The sequence below is a fragment of the Zootoca vivipara genome, chromosome 16 (assembly GCF_963506605.1).
Source record: "Zootoca vivipara chromosome 16, rZooViv1.1, whole genome shotgun sequence".
NCBI classification, from domain to species: Eukaryota; Metazoa; Chordata; class Lepidosauria; order Squamata; family Lacertidae; genus Zootoca; species Zootoca vivipara.
In genome coordinates, this window is record NC_083291.1 from 6,809,547 (window position 1) to 6,818,722 (window position 9,176).

Below are 9,176 nucleotides of genomic sequence, written 5' to 3' on the forward strand. Positions count from 1 at the left end.
ATCCCCAAACTTGAGGTAACTCGTGCTCTCCATGAATGGAGAACCCGTTTTATTAATACTGTGAGTAACCTATCCAGAGATCAATATAGTGAATGGTGACATATGACTGTTGTAAATCAATCAATATAACCACATATGATGGGGACTGATGGGAAAGGAAGTGACCCCTAAAGCATGAAGGCCTTGATCCATTTAGGGTTCTGTGCTGCTATGACCTGTTTTGCAACCTAGCAACTTCAAAAGTTGCTGTTGGTTATTTTTTGTGCAGACATCTATGCTCCACACAGAAGGAAATGTACTGAATGTTCCTCCGCGATTATTGTTCCACTAGGAAATCATTCACAGTAATACCCTGAAAGCAGAGTAATTACTATTTACAAAGATCTGATAAAGATGCACCGGTCTTATATTTTCCATTAGTACTGGATTATAGTAATTTCCTGTCTTTTTATAGTGTAGGCACTTGGGATTCCAACTCATTCCCAGAACTCTGAAACCATGAGCGGTGAAGAGGAAAAACACCCTTTTCTCTGGGATAGATGGTGGCTCACACTTCATCAGAGGAAATTCCAGGACGATTGAGGCAGGCCATTATAAAGCTTGGCTACTCGGTCCCATAATTCTAGACTCAGCAGTGCCCTGGAAAATGTTGGGAAATAACTGGGGAATACCAGTTAATCCTGAAGTCCCACATGCGTGGGGAACTACAAAGAAGAAATGGCTGGCTGCCTGAATTCAAGAAAGCATGCAGGGCTTGACTCACACTTTAGCCACAGCAGCCCCCAGCTGAGCATAAAACACAGATCTATGCAGCAAGGCACGGGAAATATAGATTGTTAGACCTTTAACATCCCAGTGTTAAGCGCTTAAAATACTGCTCCCCCTGCCTTTACTCCTCTCAAATAGATCACAAACTTAAGTAAGTTTAAATGTTTTACTTACAGTAGTCACAGGCATCTCACTCATGTATCATTCAATGCTTACAGCAGAAACAACACAGGCAAGGTACTCTTGGTTACAAAATGCAGAAGTTGGTCTCAGACACGTGATCTGAGTCTGGAGTCCTAGCCGTGTGCCCAGCTTAAACGGTTCAAAGGGGGTGGGGGAGATGAGAGAGGAACCGGAAACAAACAATACTTCCTTCCTAAAAGGTAAGGCACCTAGCTGTGCCTTCTTTAGCAATTTACAGCTCTGTGGTCCTTAAACCCTTTCTTATTGGCAAACACAGTTGTGTTTGACTGCATGAAATCTCCCAGAGAAAGGGGACGTGAAAAGATCAATCCTAAGGGATGGGATGGGAATTATCTTGCATAGAAGACTGAAGAGGAGTGAAAATGCCACCCATTTTTCTCACTCAGTGGCTCCTAGATGAAAGATGCCCACAGGGCTGCCGTTTCAGCAGTCCTTGTGTTATGAGTAACCGACATCCCAGCGGCAGGGGTTGGCTATGAATTATCCACAAATAAGCTTAAATGTGAATGAACACCATTATTTGTTTCTTTTGATGATGGGAGAATTCCGTGAAAACAAAAAGATCAGAAGACAGGGCTGAATTGCAATTTCCAAACTGGTTGATTTCCGTTTAAATGGGAAGTTAAAATCCCACTGTCCCGAGGGGAACAAGCAAAAGGTTCAGAGTTACCTCCTTTTGTGATGGTTTTGAGCTTTCCCACAGGTAGTGATTACCAGTGATTCACAGAGGCCTCCAGTCTGAATTCTTTATTACATGTTACTCAAGCAGTTCAAACAAACCCATCAGTTCTGGTAATATTACCTCTTCTGAAGAGCTAAGCTTTTGGAATCATGCAGATTGAGGCTTTTAAGAGAGATCAACAGACCCTTCCTTCTGAGTGGGATTTCTTCTTTCAGAGTGCTGTTTTTATTCATTAATTTCCAACTACATTCACATATTATAGGGATCAGAGGGGGAAGACATCTGAGTACACATAATATCCAAGTAATTTAAGAAGCAAATGGTTCCACCCTCTTTAAAATTCAGCAAATTTTGTCCCATGTTTAAGAACCTTCAAGGCAAGTTTTCTCTTGATTTCTTGGGAAATGGGGTATTTGAAGTAAAACCTATTTTAGATGGAAAGGAATAGTATCAACATGTGTTTGCATCAATAGGAAATAGCAAAGGAGTGTCATAGAGCTTCTTTATGCTGATGACAACGTAGTGTATGCACACTCGGAGGATGACCTCCAAACCACCCTAAATATCTTTAGAGAAGCTTACAGAAAGCTTGGCCTATTTCTCAGTATCCAAAAAACCAAGGTGCTGCACCAACAAACACAAAACAAGCCCTCTGCAGCACCACAAATCCAACTTAATGGTGTAACATTAGAAAATGTTGATAATTGTTCCTATCTAGGCAGTTATCTTTCCCCAAGGGCCGACACTGATGCCAAAATCCAGCATTGCCTGAGCTCTGCGAGTACAGCTTTCTCCAGATGGAAGCGTAGAGTGTTGGAGGACTGGGACATTTGCAGGGAAACAAAAATGCTTGCTTACAAAGCTGTTCTACTATTAATTTTACTGTGCACCAGGGCAGTCTCGAGCAGGTCGCGCGCCCTGGTGCTGAGGGGCGGAGATCGCTCCGGCGCCCCCGCCCTCGCAGGGCGCAGCATGGTTTCCGCGTGGCTTCGCCACACGGCGCCCAGCCTACCGGCCCGGCGCCCTGCCACACTGCGCCACCGGGGGTCTACCTAGAGCCGGCCCTGCTGTGCACTTGTGAAACATGGACCACTTATAAACGCCATCTCCAACTCCTCAAAAGATTTCATCAAAAATTTCTGAAAATTTTTACATATCACTTGGGAAGACAGGGGAGCTAATATCAGTGTACTGGAAGAAGCAAAGATCACCAGTGTTGAAGCAATGATTCTTCAACATCAACTTTATTGGACTGGCCATGTTGTTCAGATGTCTGATTATCATCTTCCAAAGCAACTACTCTGTTCCTAACTTAAGAATGGAAAGTGTAATGCCGGTGGACAAAAAAAGAGGTTTAAAGACACTCTCAAGGCAAATCTTTAAAAATGCAGTATAAACATCAACAGTTGGGAAACACTGGCCTGTGAGTGCTCCAACTGGAGAACAGCCTTTACCAAAGGTGTCATGGACTTTGAAGACACTCAAACTCAGGTTGAAAGGGAGAATCGTGCTAAGAGGAAGGCACATTTGGCAAATCCTCATTGTGATCAACTCCCACCCGGAAAACATATGTCCCCACTGTGGAAGGACGTGTGGATCCAGAATTGGCCTCCACAGTCACTTACGGACTCACTGTTAAAACCGTGTTCATGGAAAACAATCTTCCTCGACGATGAGTGATTGCTGAAGAAGAAGAAGAAGAAGAAGAAGAAGAAGAAGAAGAAGAAGAAGAAGAACCCAAGAGGTTAGCACTCATGATTACTGTGCAACTCTAAAAGGGACTTGGAATAAATAGCGAGTGCGAGAGCTTACGCTTTGAACATACTAAAACCCTACAATATTCTGTTACCTTCTTTCCTCTAGTTCAGTGTTATGTACTTCTGGGTGTAAGGTAGAACAGTGAGCCAGGAGTTTCCTGTGCAGACATTCCCTTAGACAAGATTTATAGGGTCTGGTTTTCCTGCTTTCAATCATTCATTTCCTTTCTAAAGGGTCCATTCCCCTTCCTAGTCAGTTGCTTAAATTAGGGCCAGTTTGTGCCCTAATATAACACTACTTTTCTCCTCTTGTCTGTGACCTGAGTGTTTCAGTGCTGTTTTCTTTCCTGAGTCAGGAAGAAAGGGGCAGCTGGTTGCTGCCTTCCACTCATCGCTGCTATTTAACATACAGTATGTTTGCTTTCCTTCCACACACAGCTGCCGCTCTGTTCTGCCTTCCACACCATCCTGCCTTCTGTCTCTGCCACCTTTGCTGGGAGCCAAACCTGCTCATTTGCATGTGTGCAACTCCATCAAGCTTTGAGATTTCCTGGGCATCTGCAGAAATTCTCAGTGTCTCTCCCCCATAATTTATTTTGTTGCGCAGCCTCATTCCACATTATTGGCACCCTTGGTTGAAAACAAACAAACAAACAAACCTCCCTGCAGAAAGATTGGCCATTTCATTTTAGGACCATGCGTTTGGTTGAGATGAAACCACAAGGTATAAAGTCAATTTATTGGGATTAGTCTGGCTTCAGCTAACCTCACATTGCACCAGTTGTGCAATGCTGGCTTTGTGCTGGTTCATGGCACACATTTAGGTTCTCACCAGGGCCGTCTTAAGCATATCGGGCGCCCGGGCGCCGTGGTGCAACAATCCCTCCAGCGCCCCCCGCCCTGTTTCCCAGCACGGCTTGCGCTAGGGCCGGCCCTGGTTCTCACCGTGGTGCTAAATGGATCATCCATGCCATGGATTCATGTTCCCATGGTTGTTCTTGGATAGACAAAAGTGGTCATAGATGCATAATTTTAATTTTTCACTGCGAAGGGTTCACTGACACCCACATGTAACTAAATTCCCTGAACCAAAATGGAAGCACACCTCACCTTTGTCCTACATTTTCCCTGCTACAACCCCACAGAATCTTGAGCCATATGGTCATAAACAACACATTTAGACTCTCCTTCCCTTCCAGGCAAAGCCGCTCAGACTCCCTTTGTTTTACAAAACACCGTTCCCATTCCATTCCCTTGAAGAATAAAGATGAGTCACCTGTTGAGATAAAATCAAGCCATCTCCAGAATAATCAGGGTGCCATTTCCAGAAGATTCACAGATAGAGCTCACAAGTACTCTGTTTACTGAAAATTTTAATCTCCCCTTTCCGCCTTTTCCCCCTCCATCCACTTACATGTACAGCCAAAGGTATATAAGGGGAAATATTATTTTGTTCAGGGTTCCTCTTGCCATCTCTGCTTTTTTTTTGGGGGGGGGGACCTCTGTTGTACCAGACCTTTGTCTTTTTAAAATAAAGATCACACTTTGCTTTACAAGCCCTGGGTTTTGGTCTTTGTCATTTTATCCTGACCAAAAGGAGCCTAGGTCTATCTGCTCCTTAGAGGATTTCAGTCCTCCTTATGAGAGGCTGATCTCCCTTTAAGGGAACTTATTAATTTCATATCAAGGTAAAAGCGCCCTTTTGCCATTTGATCAACTTTTAAATACCTTTGTTTTTATTGCGTTTGCAGCCCATTTTACAGCTTAGATGTATGATCCCCCCACCCCCGACATATAAGACAATAAATTTGAATCAATGGATTTGATAATAACCATTCACATATGTGCGGTTTAATGGATAAGAACATATGTTTTGAATTTTCTCGTGGAGAAAAAGAAATGATGAAACGTGAACACGATGCTGGCCTCTCAGATCAGTCTTGCCAGTTTTCAAGTGAAGATGCAGTAGTGGTTTCAACTACTTAGTTGAATCACTAGCCAATAATAATAATAATAATAATAATGTTATTATTTGTATGCCGCCCATCTACCTTGGTTGTCCCAGCCACTTTGGGAGGCTCCCAACAGAATATTAAAAACATGATACAGTGGTACCTCGGTTTATGAACACAATTGGTTCCGGCAATCTGTTCATAAACTGAAGCGTTCACAAACTGAAGCGAACTTTCCCATTGAAAGTAATGGAAAGTGGATTAATCCGTTCAAGACGGGTCCGCGGAGTACTCAACCTGAAGCGTACTTAACCCGAAGCATGGGTGTAATTGGTTCTGGAAGTCTGTTCATAAACTGAAGTGTTCATAAACTGAAGCAAACTTTCCCATTGAAAGTAATGGAAAGTGAATTAATCCGTTCCAGATGGGTCTGCGGTGTTTGTAAACCGAAAATTCGTAAACCGAGGTGTTCATAAACCGAGGTTCCACTGTAGATGCAGACAACGACCGTCAGCAAATGAAATACAGTTGCCTAACTTTTAGACCTGGAGCTGTTGCACTGAGAAAATAAAGTTGGAGAGGTCTCTTCCCCACCTTTCTCCTGTGTCTTCCTCATCCAAGCTCCAGAAGAAAGGCAGGAATCTTTAGAAGGGATGGCTTTTGAAAACGATGGAGTACATGCAACTGGCAAGATTAACAGCAAAGATTGGAGACAAAACATTCCTTGAAAACCCGAGACCTTTTTTTGAGTATTTAAAGAACTGCAATAGTAGAGCAGGACTTGAAATATGAGCAACAGCGTGAATCATTAAGACAAATAGGTTGAAATGGATGTGTTGAATAGTATGTGAGAAATATGCAGCATTCAAAGGTAAATATGTAAACCATTGAAGGGGGGCGGGAAGTCAATGGCTAATAATCATTTAATGATAATAATAATAATAATTTAATAATTTATTATTTGTACCCCGCCCATCTGGCTGAGTCTCCCCAGCCACTCTGGGCGGCTCCCAATGGAATATTAAAACAATACAGCATTAAATATTAAAAACTTCCCTAAACAGGGCTGCCTTCAGAAATCCTCCTCGCAAGGGGATGAAGTAACTGTGCCTGTTCACGGCCTTCTGTACCTCACCGTGTTATGAAATGCAAATTGGCAGAGGTGATGAAGAAAAGGACTAACGCGCTGGCGGGACTCTCCTTGTACGTCCCACTTCTCCTCCCTTCCGTTGTTCCTTTTTCCGTTCTCTCTCCAGAAATGATTCCCCCCCCCCTCCCAAGCCGCATGTCTGGAGGTACCTTTCCTCTTTCGTTTGAGCAAAGGGCTTGTGGCATTATTCATATTCCAGAAAGTGCGGGAGGGGGAGGGAAGAGAGGTTGGAACATCTGGATCGCAGGGTGTTTGTCTTGCAGCACGGGCCTTTGAAGAGGGAAACATTCTGTTTTCATTTCCCCCCTGCTGCTCTTTGTTAAACTTTCTAGCTCCTCTATTGGCTGAAAGTGTTGCTTCGCTTGGAGGTGGAGAGGTACGACCTCAAAAGGCAGTCGTAGGCCATTTGGTTAGAAAACTAAAACAAGGCGCTTCAGCCGATGGTTTCCTTGGGTCCAGATCCAGATGTGAGACCATCGCAGATGCAAAGCACAAACGCAGAAACCCCTAAGATACACTTAGCATCTCATCAGAAAATAAATCAAGTGTAGGAAGGGAAGGGGGAAAGACTTTTGTAAGGCTATCGAGCAAAAACCTGAGCTATCTGAGCTTAAGATAGGGGGAAAGATATGAATGTGAACCAGATATTCGCCATAAAATGTCCTAACGTGTTATGAATGATCACCGTCTATGGAATGCAAATGCACAAACCAATCAAAGTTAAGCACTTTTAAGGGCCTTTGAGTTCAATAGCGGGAATCTAAGCACTTTTGAAACGTCTGTTTAAATCATTGGACTTCAAGGTACTTAACTTTAATTGGATTGTGCTGGTAGGCAGGAATCCTGTGTAAGGAAATAGGCTGGTTTAGTTATGCAGGATTCATGACTTATTTTAACTCTTACAATTTCCATGAGTCACTCCATTAAGACCAGTGGATTAGAAACAGACAAAAGCATTAGTCAGTACACATGCGGCTATTAATTTCTGGTCATTAAAATGTGTCATATTGCTTAAATGTGTGTGTATCAGTCATCTGAATAGTGTGCCACGATGCCGAATATGTCAGATAAGTGGCACTGCTGTTTGATGATGTTTGATGCTCATTGTGGGTTGATTGCCAAACTGGACTTAAAATATATATATGCTTTTCACTGTGTGAATTTGTCCTCATTCCTTTTTATTTATGAGACATTTTGATCATGACACAGAAATTTACATTTTACACTATCGCTGTCATCATTGGCATCATTTATTAGACTTGCTAGCCTCTTGTATCGTAGAGGTCTCCAAGTGACTTAATCATCATACTAGTCCTTATGAAGTCTGGGGTGTGTGTGTGTGTGAATCTTCTGAAAAGATATCAGCGAAGGCACCGTGCAGACCTCACTGGGGAGATTGTCCCACAGATTCATCCGCAACTGAAATAGTCCTGTCTTGTCTTCCTCTAAGTTTCCCTTTGAAGAATTGGCCTGGCCTCGGATGATGACCTAAGAATCTGGGCAGGTTTATGTGCAGAGAGGCATTCCAGAAGATCTTTTGACCATAAAGAGCTTTATATTTCAAAATCAGCACTTGCAACGGGACCTGGAAGATAATATTACCATATTTTTCCATGTATAAGACTTGGTTTCCCCCCTAAAAATAATGTCAAAAATTAGGGGGCATCTTATACACGGCTATATCTCCCCCAAATTTCTTAAATCTGAGTCCCCCAAAATAGTCTTATACATTTTGGGGGGGGGGGTCTTATAGATGGAAAAATATGATAATTTTGCAGTTCTTCCTTTCTTCATTAACTTTTTGGCTCAGGAATGCTGCTTTTAACCACTCCCCTGCACTGGGAATCAGGCTTAGCAGCCTCTCTTTATTTATTAGCTCAGGATTTTTCACGGCACTTCAGGGGAACAAGGATTGTGGTCTCCGAGGGTTTTTCTCAGCATGCTAGCTTTGTGATGGAGGACTTACAGTGACTTAGGCAAATTGATCCTTTCCTTTGTTCACTGAGCCAGAACAGGAGGGTACACACATCAGGCGCATTTTCTGCCTTTGTTCTAACCAATAAGTCTCCCTCATTTTTATTTGCTTGTTTTCATATAACAAAAGCTCATTAGCGTTACAAGCCCCCACAGTTCGGATTTCCGACCCAGCAAATTCAGAAGCATCTTTTGCTGCAAAAAGCGACAAAGAGCACATCCATACCTTGACCAGCTTGAACAATAAGTTCTTCTTTCTGGGGGGGGGGACTCTGGGAATTGCAGTTCTGTGAGGGTGATAGCAGGAGTCTACCAGCCATTCTCAACACCCTTAGCAAACTACAATTCCCAAGGTTGGTGTAGTGCCAAAACTGCTTGCACATTTGCAAAGCTATGCAGGGTCTGGTCTGGTTTCAAATTTGATGGGGGTACCGGGTGTTAAGATTCCTGCATTGCAAGGGGCTAGACTAGGTCTCTCCAACTCTATGATTCTTTTTTTTGGGGGGGAGGAGTCTGGATTCTTAAAGTTATATAAAAATTATAGTGTGGATATCCCTCTATCGTGGACGATGAGTTTTCCTAATATAGTCCACCTCCTAACTGTAAAATCTTCAGTTAATGGACAGAATTACATGCAAATATGTGTGGACATTTATATCTTGTGAAATGATAGGCAAACATCATGTCGG